This window comes from Meriones unguiculatus, chromosome 10 (genome assembly GCF_030254825.1).
Source record: "Meriones unguiculatus strain TT.TT164.6M chromosome 10, Bangor_MerUng_6.1, whole genome shotgun sequence".
Classification (NCBI taxonomy): domain Eukaryota; kingdom Metazoa; phylum Chordata; class Mammalia; order Rodentia; family Muridae; genus Meriones; species Meriones unguiculatus.
Genome location: NC_083358.1, coordinates 70,872,391 through 70,886,901, shown reverse-complemented (window position 1 = coordinate 70,886,901; position 14,511 = coordinate 70,872,391). Strand labels below are relative to the sequence as shown.

General features: G+C 44.5%; 1 protein-coding gene across 2 annotated transcripts in view; it reads left to right on the top strand.

The window, feature by feature from the left end:
- Manba (mannosidase beta) overlaps positions 1-14,511 on the top strand; it is an 82,749-nt gene that overhangs the window by 992 nt on the left and 67,246 nt on the right. The window lies entirely within an intron of this gene.

Genomic DNA, 14,511 nt, shown 5'->3' with positions numbered 1-14,511 from the left:
CTTTTCTATTCTTTTCTTTTGAGTCTGATTTATTTTACCTAACATGATTATCGCTATTTCTATTCTTATGGAGTATTTTTTTTAACCACATTTTATTGTCTTTGTTATTCATACCTTTTTTTTTTTTTTGGCTTTTTGAGGCAGGGTCTTATGTTGTTCAGGCTGGCCTTGAACTCCCAATGTAACTGAGGATAACACTGAACTCCTACATCTCCTGCCCTTGCCTCCCATGTGCTGGAGATACAAGTACATACCAACAAATACAGGGTAATTACATTTTTCATTAGAGCTAAATTGTGTGTGTGTGTGTGTGTGTGTGTGTGTGTGCCACACATTGATGCTGAGCGTCATCAGTCAGATTTACCTTACTTTTTGAGACAGGGTCTTTCAACTGGATCCAGAGCTCATGGATTGCCTAGACTAGTTAGCCACGGCATCCACTCTCCATTGCCAGGATTACAGATGTGATCTGAACTGAAGTTCTTGTGGGAGGAGCACGTTGTCAGCCGAACCGTGTCCCCAGCGCCCTGCCTGCATAACTTTTAAGGCTTGCTGGTATATGAGTAAATGTGATAATCCTTTCAGGGACACACAGCTGGTGGTCAGCAGTCAGCAGTCAGCTGACAGAGGTGCAATTCTTTGTTTTTGGTTTCTCTGTGTAGCCTTGGCTATCCTGGAACTCGCTTTGTAGATGAGGTTGGCCTCAAAAGACCTGGCTATCTCAGTCTCCTGTGTGCTGGGACTAAAGCTGTGAGCCACCACTGCCTGCTCAGGGATAAAATTCCGAAATTCTAACCCAGGCTGGCCTTGACTCCATAGCCTAGAGTCTGTACTGTGTGATAAAACTAGGGCATTTTGATAACCAGACCTTTTTCATCTATCTATCTATCTATCTATCTATCTATCTATCTATCTACCTATCTTATTATTTATTTTTAAACTTGAGGCAGTGCTTCATGAAATTGCCCAGGCTGGTCCTGACTTCATGGGTTAGTCCAGGTGACCTGTAATTTGTTACCCTTCTCCCTTAGCCTCCTAAGTAGCTGGGATTACAGGCCTGTGCTACTGTGTCCAGCTCTTGCTCAGATATCATGAGTGTGTGTGTATCTGTGTACATGTGCACATGCATACGTGTGTGGGTGTGCCTGCACACTTGAGATTGAACCTAGGGCCTTATGCATGCCAGACAAGTGCCCTATCCCTGGACTACATCCCTCCAACTCCCCTACCCACACAAACTGTCTGTGACTGTTCAGATAACATTGATAGTTTCCCTTGACGCTAAGGTAGTCAAATTAGGATTATGTAACATTTCAGATCTGGTACTCATGTCTGTCTCTCTGTCTTTGTTGTTGTTGTTGTTGTTTTTTTAATCCTATATATCAGAAAGAAAGTAAATGTTAAAACTTAACATTGCTATAAATTACAATAAAATTACAGTGTGTTTTTTAGACAAATCTTTCTGAAACTTAAGTCGTGTGTTCTTAGTAAAAAAAAAATTTTTTTTCAGGGGAAGTAAAAGGTGCCCTGTGAACATGGAAAGGAGTGACCGGAAGTGATCAGGCACAAGGGAGGAAAGAGGAAGGGAGACAAGGGAGGAGAAGAGCGGAAGAGAGACAGGGGAAGTAGGAAGGGAAACAGGAGGGGAAGAGAAACAACTAAATAAATTTTTTGAAAGAAATTCCAGAATGAAACCTAACCCTTTGTATGCAAATAATAAAAATTATAAAGGAAAGCACCGGTGCCTGTGGCAGGCCACAGCTGACTCTCATCTGTAGAACCTCATTTTGCCTCCTTTTACCAAAAGAGTTAAGCCAACAGGAAATCATAACTTTAGCAAATCAGATTATTGTTCTGTGCTATCAGGCTACATACCAAGAAAAAGCTTCTTTGCTTCTGACTGAGGACGTTTGCCTGGGTTGTGAAATAACCTTGTAAAGAATTCTTTTCCCTTGTAAAGAGTACTTTGTGGGCGTGATTGACAAGACCTTGCAACCTCTTCACAGATTCTTAGAAAAGCTCAGTTTGAATAAAGTGGATTTTAGTCCTTGGTAGATTTTAGTCCTGATGGTAGAAGAGTGGTTAGTGAATCCAGGAAGAGGATTCCATCCAAATTGAATAAGGTGACATTGCCTCCCTGCATTATTATAACATCCCTTGTTGACACTGAGAAACATTCCACTACTCAGAAGACACTGGACCAGATATGAACTTGAGACCTATATTGGGAAAGCCATTTGTTTATTTATCCATTCACCTAATTAATTATCCAGTATTTATTTGGTTCCTCTGATTGTAGCAGGCTCTGCTCTAAGTGCTTGAAATACAACAGTAAAGAAAGCTGAGCAGTGGTTGTCTTGCCTGTAATCCCAGTACTCGGGAGGCAGAGGCAAGTGGATCTCTATGAGTTCAAGGCCAGCCTGGTCTACAGAGTGATTCCAAGACAGCCAGGGCTACTACACAGAGAGAAGCCCTGTTTTGAAACAAACAAACAAACAAAACAAAAACCCAACAGTAAAGAACATGAAGTTTTGCTCCAATGAACATTCTAGCAAGTTAATCAGGTACCAAGTTAATAAATTACAATACTGAAGAAAAAAGTCAGCACATTAAAGGAAGAGAAAGATGAGAAGATTGCTGGTTTTTTAAAAGCCATTTTAATATGTTTTTTTTTAATCAGAAAACTTTTTCACTGTAAAGGAGATATACATTGTTAGCTAAGTAGAGAGGAGAACAGGAGTGGGCCAGAAGGAAACCTGACATGCCTCACAGGCTCCATTTACAGTAATCAGGTCAAAGTGACCAGGAGCCCTGAGAGGAAGATGAGTTCAAAGATCACCAAGGCTTGACTGCAAATGGAACACTTTGGCTCTGTTCTACAGAAGATGATGAGAAACTGTTGAGGGTTTTTGGCTTGGAGATGCATGATTCTTGTGGTGGTGAGAATAGGAATGGCCTCGTGAATTTCTGTATATGAGTGCTTGGCCACAGCACTATTAGGAAGTGTGGCCTTGTTGGAGGAAGTAGGTCACTGTGGAGGAGGGCTTTGAGGTCTTCTATGCTCAAGCTCCACCCGCTGTGGCGTAGTCTTCTGCTTCGGCCTGCTGATCCAGATGTAGAACTCTCAGCTCCTCTTCAGCAGCATGTGCTGCCATGTTTTCGTCCTGTTGGTAACATGACCAATAATGTACTAAACCTCTCAACCAATTAAATGTTTTCCTTTCAGAGTTGCTGTAGTCATGGTGGCTCTTCACAGCAATAAAACCCTAATGAAGACAATTCTCCGAGGTGGTATTACCTTGTTAAAGGTCACTCTCCTGACTGCTGAGCACAGTGATGGAAGCACGGGGTCTGTTAGGGGACACTTGTCTTGGTGCCTGGAGATTTCTTATTGGAGAAAGGAAATGAAGATAATAATTCTGTGGTTTGTTTTTTTCTTGCTTCTTCACAGTGTGTGTGTGTGTGTGTGTGTGTGTGTGTCCTTGCAAGCATGGGCATCCATGATCCATGGGCACACTCACAAAAGGTACAGGTGTAGAAGTTAGGAAACAACTGGTAGAAATGGCTTTTCTGCTCTCCCACATGGATTCCAGGGATCAAGCTCAGGTAGCTGGGCTCAGCACCAGTACCTTTATTCACTGAGTCATCCTGCTGTTCTGTTATTCAAAGCAGGGTTTTACCCTGTAGCCCAGGCCGGCCTTGAATTTGTAGGTGAGCTTCTTGCTTTAGGCTCCCAAGTGCTATGATTCCAGGAGTGTGCCAGCACTCTTGGCTTGAATAGTTGTGAGTGTTCATAGAACCTGACGGTTGGGTTTGTTTACAGGCTGGATGGGAACAGCAGGACAAAGAGAAGTCTGAAAGAGCACCAGTAATTTCTAAAGAGCTTGTGGCTAACCAGAACTTGTATTTACAGAGAGGCTCTGTGACCAGCCTTGGCTGTCTCACAGCTGTCTGTCTGAGTTTCTTGTCCAGAATCTCCAGCCACTACGTGTATAGGAGTAAAGGAACTTTTCTTCGTTTTTATCGAAATAAAGACTGGTGGGGCTGGAGAGCTGGCTCAATGGAGTTGCTTCTCTCCTCGAACTGTGGGTTCCAGGAGGGAACTCTGCTGTCAGGCTAGCACGGTCAGCACCTTTGCCCACTGAGCCCTTTCCCAGACCCAATGCAGTTCTCCTATGCCTGTCTTCTAGATCACCACTTCCTCCTTCAGAAACACTCACAATTAATAATTTCTTGTGAATTCCTCTTTGTAGACATAGGTAGGTCTCTCCCTCCCACAAATGATAACATTCTATGACTGTTATTTTACACTAATATGTAAAATGTGATAAATCCTAGAAAACTTTTCAGATCATTATGGAAATAGAAATGCTAGCTAATCAGGACTGGATGCTCCCTTTATGCAGAGAAACTGAACATTTTTACCTCTCCAGCCTTTGCTATCCATGAGAAACAATTACTTTCTCCATCTCAGCCCAGGATGGTGGTGAAGGGCAGTAGGAGGTAAGGGTACAGGTGAAAGGCAGAAAACTCCCCTGGTCTCTGCCTTGTCTCTCTCCACTTTGCCCATTAAGTAACTTCCCTTCTTGTCTATTCTTGTGAGAGTTGGGCATATTATAGTCTGTCAAATTTTTCTCTGATTCATCACTTTCTCTGCCACTCAGTTAGACATCACTTTCAAACATGGGTACTTCCTTCTGAAAACTAACTTTATCATCATTTGGATTAAAGGCGTGTACCACAACCTTTTCTTTACCTGAAATTTACTCTACACCAGGCTGGCTTTGAACTTGGATCCTGGAGTAAAGGCGTGTTTGTATTCCAGCTGGATCACACAGACCTAGAAGGTCTTTGGATGTGATCTCTTGCCAGAGTGGCTATGTTCTGAATTAAAATTCTTCGACAACTTCCCCCTTTCTATTTAGTTCTTACTCAGCTCACATCCCAGATGGAAAAACCCAAAAGCCTGCTAGCTCAGCTGATGGCCCAGGGGGAAAGGCCAAATGCTAAGAGCCAAAGAGCTCAAAAGGCTAAAAGAGCCAAAGGGGACCACAATATTGTTAAACTTAAGGGGCAGTGCAGAGAGAGTGAGTAGGCAGCTTAACAGGGAGAGTTTTCAGAGAGAGGTTGAATGAGAGAACTAGCTAGACAGAAGGAGCCAGAGAATGAGGACCCAGAAGATTAGATAAGATTGCTGGAGTTAGTTTGAGGCCAAACAGAGCAATTCAGGGGCCAACAGAGAAGCCAGATGGACTAAGTCACTGGGAGAAGAGTCTGAGCCAGAACAGCTGAGTTGAACCAGCCAACCCAGAGCTCAGTTAGAACTAGAAAGACTGAGCTTATTAAGCAGTAGGTCTCAGAGGCTGAGAACATTCTAGGCCTAGGTTAGATTGTATGGAGGCGAGACACTTCCATGACTAGGGCTAGGTTAGCAGACAGAAGCAGTAATCCTTCTGTCAACTGAAACAGGTGAATAAAAGTTCCTTTTATAAGCACGGAGGTTCATGCCTGTAATCCCATCACTCAGGGAGGCAGAGGCAGGCAGATCTCTGTGAGTTCAAGGACAGCCTGGTCTACAAAGTGAGTCCAGGACGGGGAGGGCTACACAGAGAAACCCTGTCTGGAAAAACCAAAAAGAAAATATTATTTTTTTTATTAGTTTTTTTATTGATATTAGTTTTTTCTGATAGAACTTATTTTTTTATTAATTATAATTCATTTTGTATCCCAGCTGTATCCTTTCCCAGGCCTCCTCCCAATCTCACCCTCCCTCCCTCTTCTCCTCCCATGCCTTTCCCCCAGTCCACTGATAGAGGAAGTCCTCCTCCCCTTCCATCTGACCCTAGCCTATTAGGTTTCATCAGGACTAGCTGCATTGTCTTCCTCTGTGGCCTGGTAAGGCTGCTCTCCCCTGAGGGGTAGATCAAAGAGCCAGCCACTGAGTTCATGTCAGAGACAGTCCCTGTTTCCTTTACTTGGGTACCCACTTGGACACTGAGCTGCCATGGGCTACATCTGTGCAGGGGTTTTAGGTTATCTCCATGCATGGTCCTTAGTTGGAGTATCAGTCTCAGAAAAGACCCCTGGTCCCAGATTTGTTGGTTCTGTGCTATCCTTGTGGAGCTCCTGTCCTCTCCAGGTCTTACTAACTCCTTCTTTTTTCATATGATTGCCTGCACTCTGTCCAAAGTTTGGTTATGAGTCTCAGCATCTGCTTTGATATCCTGCTGGATAGAGTCTTTCAGAGGCCCTCTGTGGTAGGCTCCTGTCCTGTTTCCTGTTTTCTCCCTCTTCCAATGTCCATCCCATTTGCTTTGATATTAGTTTTTATTATACTTAGCACATGAAACATTATATGAATGCATGTATTTGTGATTGTTAAGTGTCTTTTAGTTTTATTTATCTATTATTCGTTATTTATTATTTGTTTGTTTTTGTCTGTCCTGGAATTCACTCTGTAGACCAGACTCAAAGTCACAGAGCTCCACCTGCCTCTGCCTCTGCCTCCTGAGTGCTGGGATTAAAGAAATGTGCCACCGCCATTGCCAGCGCCACCACCATCACCACCACCGACAGCGCCACCACCACAACCAGCCTTAACTATCTTTTTAAATGTCTGTGTTTATGCCACTTCTGTGTGTGGTACCCATGGAAGCCAGAAAAGGGCATTGGATTCCCTGGATCTGGAGTTACACGTAGTTGTGAGCTGCCAGATATGAGTTCTAGGAACCAAATTTGGGAAGAGCAGCAAGTGCTCTTAACTGCTGAGCCATCCCTCTAGTCCCCTGAGTGTATGATTTTAAACCCTAATAACTGAAAGCACACCCCTGTGCCCACTGCCCAGCTTCTGAGCCCACAGGCATCTGTGTAGCCATCTGCCCACTCTCCAGTTCCATCACCTGCTCTCCCGCAGTGCCCGCTGGCTTTGCATCACTAGGAAAGACTTGAACTAATCGCCTTGAAACACAGAAGGCTCATTCAGCTCCTGGTTTTGAAGGTCTCAGTTTGACTCACTTGGCTTTGCTGTCTTTGGCCTGTAGTGGCACATACTGTGTCATGTTAGTATGTGGCAGAGCATACATGTGTCATGTTACTATGTGTTCATGCCTGACGGGGAAGCTAAAAGGAGGCAGGGGAGGCTGAGATTCCTCTCTCTCTCTTCCTCTCCCTCTCTCTGACAGTGTTTTGCTATGTAGTGCAAGCTGGTCTTAAACTCATTCTGTAGCTCTGCCTCGCCTTTTACTCATGGTAATCCTCCTGCTTCAGCTTCTCTAGTGCCAGGATTATAGGCATGTACTACCACACCCAGCTTTGTGGGGGTTTGTTGGTTTGTTTGTTTTAAGCAGAACCTCATCCTGCCATTCAGGTTGGCCCAGAGCTCACTACATAGCCTTGAACTTGCTGTGGTTGTCTCCTGCCCTAGCTTCCTAAGAGCTGAGATTACAGTGCCACCAGGTGTTGCTCAGGTGGTTTGATGACGTAAGTGTGAGAAATACAAATTACAAATAACTTACTCAGGCACACACCATGACACGGTTGTCCCCAGGCTCTCGGTTTACACTGACACTGTAATTCTCAATGCTGTGCGACACTAGCCTACGTACTGGGTCATGTTTCAGCATGTGCATGTCTAGCCACTCCCTGGGGAGTGACTCACTGCTGCACTGTTGAACAGCTGTGTGACTTTGAGCCCTGGGTTCTGTGTTAGTGGAGGGCGTTGCTGATAGGACATGTCCAGTAGCACAGTAGGGCCACAGGCAGCATCTTCTAGCCACTCTACTGTTGCTGCAGGTTCCATCAGCACAAAAGTGTCAGTAAGGCCTTAGAAACTCGCTTTTAGGCTTCTTCCCCTGTAAGTCAATGCTCAGCAGTGCATGTAGACATGTGCCTACCTTAAAGGCTGGACTGTATCAGCCTGAGGACTTGAGGGCTTGCTCAGCAGCTCAGCAGCTTGCAGGACTCTTCTGGTGTGCGGGCACATACGCAGGCAGAATAGTGTATAAATAATAAATAAATAAATAAATCTTAAAAAACTAGTCTAAGCCTCTGACACCTTTCCCCTTGATTCCCTCATTTAGAACCTAAAGTGATTTTTTTTTCTTTACTATTTTATCTTGGCATATGGTCACATTTGGTGTGTGTGGGGTTAGATTTAAGTCTGTACTCTATATGTGTGTTTTAGAAAATCTTGTCCGGCTTTAGTAAGGCTTTAAATTATACATTATGTACTTATTTTGTGGGAATGTGTTTGTGTGCATCGTGATGCACGTGTAGGAGGTCAGAGGGCACCCTGTGGGTTCTGGGGTATTGGACTCAGGGGGCAGGCGTCTTTACCAGCTAATCCGTCTCACTGCTGTGGCATGTTCAAGCATGCTTAGTTTGGGCGCGTCTTCTCACGTCCTTTCCCCTCCCTTCACTTGTCATGTCACGTGTATTCTGTTATTCTTCTATCCCATTCCTTAAAGCCTCTTTTCCCCCATGCACCGCTTTCAAGTTTCCTGGTTTCTACACATTCCCCCCCCACACACACACAAATATGTACTCATTAGGTGCTTAAGATCTGCACATGAGAGACAGCCTACAGGGTTTGGCTTCCTGAGCCTGGTGTACATCACTGGATGTAATAGTTTTCAGTTCCATTCATTTTGGTGCAAGTTTTGTTTTCCTTCACAGTTGAACAAAATCCTGTTGTGTATATGTACCACATTTTAATTATCAATCTAATGTTGGTTGACATCTAGGCTGATTTAATCTCCTTGCTACTGTGAATAGAGCAGCAATAAACTCAGATGTGCAGAACCTAGGACATATGTTCATCTGTGTTTAGCATTTTGAGAAGACTCCAAAGTGATATCCACGGTGGCTGTGCCAGCTCATGTTCTCACCAGCAATGACTGAAGATTCCTCTTTCTGCATGTCCTCTCCTCACAGCATTTGGTCTCTTTTGATGATAGTTATGCTGATGAATTTTTAAATTACGTTTTAAATTTTTAAATATTTATTATTCAGAGAGAGAGAGAGAGAATTTGTTCATTTGTATCCCTACCCATGCTATAGCTGTGGCATGCCTGTGGAGATCAGAGGTCAGTTCTCTTCTTCTACTGTGGAACCTGGGAATTGAACTTAGGTTTTGTGGTTTGAACAGGCAAGTGCTTTTATCTGCTTTTTGAGCCATCTTACCACAGAGTACTTTTCATTTGTATCTCCATGATTACTAAGGAGGTTCAACACTTCTAAAAATATTTCTTAGTTTACATTTCTTCTTATGAGAATCCATTGATGACCAGAAGTTTTGATTTTTGGTGTTTAATTTTTGTAGTTCTTTATATATTCAGCTGTTAACCACTTCACCTCAGAATTACAGCTGACAAAGGTTCTCTTCTGTTCTGTATGCTGTATGCTTGCGCTCTTCCTTTGCAGGACATAAGCCTTTTAATTTATGTTGTACTCTCTGTCAAGAACAGATTGGTTCACACCAGGTTATGTGCAAGAGTGCAAGCAGAGAGGACTTTGTAGTCGGAACTTTTCTGGTTGTTCTGATCGAGAACCTGACATAAAGCAACTGAGGAGGATTTATTTTGGACCACAGTTAGAAATTCCGTGGCTTGGGTGCAAGGTGGGAATGGCAGAATTCACAGAGCAGGGGTGTGTGGCTGAGCCTCCTCTCACATGGGCTGAGCAGAGCAGGGAACACCAGACGATCGCTTGGTGCTGTTCAGATCCAGGGCGGGTCCTTCCTCATAAACTGACCCTGTTTGTAGTCTCTTTCATAGCATGCTTCCCTGAGGTCACAAATGTTTCCTAGTTCAATCAAGTTGACAGTCAAAATTCACCATTATTGCACCGACTCACGTAGTCCAGAATCTTCTAGCTTTAGGAAAACTCATCTCTCTGTGCCCCTGAGCTTATTTGATTATGTGTATCTTTCCTGAGTGATTGTTTGTCTGGTTTGTTCCGGCTCCATCCAAACAACAGCCTTTCTAATTTTTCGTAGTGTAATAATTTTAATTTATTTACTAGGAACAAATTTTGATTAGATCCATTCCCTGCTCCGCTCTCCAATACCCACCAGTTATTCTGCTCAACCCGTCCCAGCTTCTTTTGTAAGTCACCCGCTGAGCCCATTTAGTGCTGCTTGCACACAGGCAAGTATGGGACATACGCCGTCGTCACACCCCAGGAGAAAAATGAACTCTTTCTTGCCATGAACTACCATTGGCTCCTCGGCTAGCCCTGGGGCCTCGTGAACTCCTTCCTAATCCATGCTGGAGTTAAGGCCAGCACTGTTTTGTTTAGGTCCTGTTCAGGTCACCACAACCGCAGTGTGTTCATGGGTACAAAGGCCATGTCCAAAGACAGCATTTCACAGCACTCTTCCCCCGCACTTCTTTCTCTTTCTCCTGAAGTGTTTCTTGATCCTTGGAGGAGGAGGCTTCTGGTAGTTTGATTCAGAATCACCTGCATAGGCTCTTATGTTTGAATGCTTGGTCCCTAGTTGGTGGAACTGTTTGGTAAGGATTAGGAGGTGTGGTCTTGTTGGATGAGGTGAGGGCTGGCTCCGAGGGTAAAAGCCCACTCCATTCTGAGTGTCTCTCACTCTCTGTCTCATGTTTATGGATCCAGATGTAAGCTCTCAGATGCCACTTCAGTGCCATGCCTGCCTGCCTGTCTGTGGTCATGATGGTCATGGAATCTAAATTCTGGAATCATCAGCCTCCAAATTAAATGTCTTCTTTCGTAGGTTGCCTTGTTCATGGTGTCTTATCGCAGCAATAAAGAAGTAACCAAAGACAGGGGTTGATGTAAATGTCCTGCTTAGGACTGAGCACGCAACAGTCACTTGTTCTCAGTGCTTTAGCCAGCTGGAAGTCTCACCATTAACTCCTGCCCATTGCAAATAGAGACTTCTGTGACCCAAACTGAGAGTAGCACAAATCTAAGTGTGTATGGCTTCACCAGCCATTGGCTTTTGACCAGGTTTTCAGCACCAAACAGGAATTGACTTCTGTGAAGCAGGCCCCAGAATCCATTGAGAATGTGGCTGGTTACCTTCATAACTGTCATGCTGCCATTGCAATATTTATTCCGGTAAACTGATACTGTAGCATGCACGGTCTGCTGCTATGTCAGACCATTGGCATCTCTTCTCCTCAGCAGCCTAGACAGCATCTCCTTACACTAAAAAAAGCTAGTCAGCAGAGAGAAAAGTTTCAGGTCCATTCCAGATTACCTTCTTTATGTTGGCTAGCTAATGTTTGTGGTGTCTTAAGAAATGGGGTCTTAGCTGGGTGGTGGCGGCACACGCCTTTAATCCTGGCGCTCAGGTGGCTCAGATAGGGTCTTAACATCTAGTTACAGTAAGTTTCCAAAGGCAATAGCCTAGGATGTTTTGGGGGCCTCTGGCCTCCCATAACTTTTGCCAAACATCTAGATATATCCAGGACTGTGGTCCATGGGCTACACTTGCCACAAGATGACAATGAGTGTGGCCTGACACAGAATTGAAGATTTTACTTCAAACACGGAGGCATTTTTTGTGTGTGACTTATTTATTTGTAATTTGTTTGCACAGTTCTTGAATGTGAGCTTTGTTGGTTACAACATTATGTTACAATATCAAAAGATTGAAATTTACCTGGATCTGAAAGTGATCTTGGCTACCCTTGTCTGTCCCATTTAATAGTAGTGCAGGGAGAGGATGCTGACAGATGTGTTCCCTGAGTTTTTGGGGGGTCTCTGTGCGGACTCTTCTGAAGCCTGGAGCTTTCCTGCAATCTTGTTTCTCTCTGCCAGCTGGGATAGCAATGAAGCACTTTCTGTAAGCTGCACATGTCAGTGCCAGGCCATGTCATGTCCAGGTCTGTACTGCTTTGGTGCCCTGTTTCCAGAAACTCAGCTGGTCTCTGCCGTGTGTGCTCAGCAGCCCTTGGGTCTCAGGAGGCTGGAACAGAACACTTGCAAGGCATTTATGGACGCCAGAGGGCCGCCGTGAAGACAGCGAGACCATCACACAAAGTGGAACAACTTTTTACCCGTTTTAGTAACTGGTTCAGGCATGGGAGATTCCAGCATACAAACTCTTGACACTAACACCTCAGAGGCCTATATCCTGACCCCATGTCCATCTGCTAGATGAGAAGAGCTCTTTTTTTTTTTAATTGAATTTGTAGCTAACTTCCACCACCTTCCCAACTGTGCAATAAACCTTATAGTCTAGTTAAAAAAAAAAAGGATTGGAATAGGGCTGGTAAGATGACTCAGCAGGCAAGTGGGTTTTATGCCAAGGCTAATGACCCTGAGACCCATACCGTGGAAGGAAGGAACCAACTCCTACAAGTCTTCCTCTGACCTCCACCCGTGTGCCATGGCACTTGGGTTCCCGCTCCCTCCCAACCCTCAACGCACACACTTACACCAGTTAAAAAAAAAAAAACAAAACCTGGGAGAAATTAACCTGTAAATTCTGTTTGAGTATTTACAGAAATACTCAAACACATCCAGCCACGTGGCCAGCTAGCCCTGCGGCTCAGTACTTTGAAGTGCTTGGTTGAGCTGTTCTCACAGTTCTCTGTTTTTTGTTTTTGTTTTTTTTTAACTCATGATATTTTTAACCACCTTGGTTTAAGTCCACACTGCATAGTTATAAATAGGGTAGAGTGAAGACACTTGGACAAGCTAATAATTATGCTTCTCTCCCAGCCTGAGTTCGTAAATATTTATGCTGTGTTTATTCACTGGAGACGCTCAGTCCTGTGTTCGGGAGGAGCCAAAAAGGAGGCAAGTTAGTTGGGACTTGCAACTGACGTCACTTAGCAGGGCCTCACCATGAACACAACTTGAAATGAAAACCTGCTTTGTAGCATTAAATCACACCTGTTGCTTTTTCCCACAGCAGCTTATCAAACTACCCAGTTTGGGAGCGATGTGCCGCCGATAGGAATCTTGATCACAGTGTACTGCCCTGGAGACATTGTGGGTGGCGACCCTAGACAGCTGCCCAGATGGCGACTGCCAGTCAAACAAGGTCTTTCAGCTCTCATTTCAATGGAATTTAGACAACACTGGCTTTTTCTTCTACTCCTGGACTTGCGGCCACTGAGGAAATAACACCCAGCCCTGTCCTAGCTAGAGTTTCTGTTGCTGTGATGAAACGCCATGACCGAAGCAAGCTGGGTTAGATAGGGTTTATTTTTGGCCTATGCTTCCACATTACAGCTTGTCATCAAGGCAGGGATTCAAGCAGGGCAGGAACCCGGAAGCCAGTGCTATGCAGAGGCTTTGGAGAAGTGCCGCTTCCTGACTTGCTCCTTGTGGCTTACTCAGCCTGCTTTGTTATAGAATCCAGGACCAATAGCTCAAGGTCGGCCCCATCCACAGTGGGCTGGGCAGTGGTGGTGCATGCCTTTAATCCCTGCACTTGGGAAGCAGAGGCAGCTGAATCCCAGAGTTTGAAGCTAGCCTGTCTACAGGACAGCCAGGGCTATACAGAGAAACCCCGTATTGAAAAACACAACAAATAAAAAAGAATGAAAAAGATACCCCAGAGAATACAACGGAAGAGCTGGGTACGGAAGCACACACCTGTAATTCCAGCATGCCTGTAATCCCAGTCGGGGAGGCAGATCTCTGTGAGTTCAAAGCCAGCCTGGTCTACAGAGCGAGTTCAGGACAGCCAAAGCTACACACAGAGACCCTGTCTCGGAAAAACCAACCAACCAGAAAAGAACAAACAAAAAACAATGGAAGTGGAGTAGTGAACTGATAGAGAACACCAGAGCATCTGAACATGTGGTAAATGGTCTGCCAACTCCCTTCCATTTTGTTTACACACATGTGCACGTGCATACACACACACACACACATATACACATATGCACAGACATACACACATTTTGTGCATACTCTGTGATATACATTTGCTGCTGCTTTCTCCAGTTCCTGCTCCCCACCTGAGAGCTGTGGTCCTAGAGATCTTTTTGGGGCGCAGAAGGGCAGTGATTAATCATCTTCTAGAACTGCTTTTATACTAATGATGGGCATAGTCCTGCCTAAGAGGGATTGTAAGACTGTGTTCTGGGCTGGAGAGAGTTAAGAGTATCTTCTATTGTATTTGGTGGAGAGGAGGCCTTTGGTTTTCAGTCATAGGTGTTGGCTGGGATCCCTGTTTCACAGGCAAGAATAACACGATTGCGCCAATTGATGACTTTACAAAGTATGAGAGGCAGGAAAGTCATGGAAATGTTTGTTTCAAGGGGATCTTCTTTTCTCGATTGCCCTTGAGTGTGACCCTTTGGATTGTGGAGAGATACAGAGGACAATTTGAGAGAATTTAATAGGAGTAGAATAGATTTTAAATTTTAATATATTTTGTGTGTGTGTGTGTGTGTGTGTGTACATGCGTGCACTTGTGTGAGTTTATGTGTCCCAGCTGACTTCAGGAACCTGTAGGGGATAGAGGGGGGGGGTTGGGTCCCCTGATGAGTGCTGGGAATCAAGAGTCCTAAGAGCCAT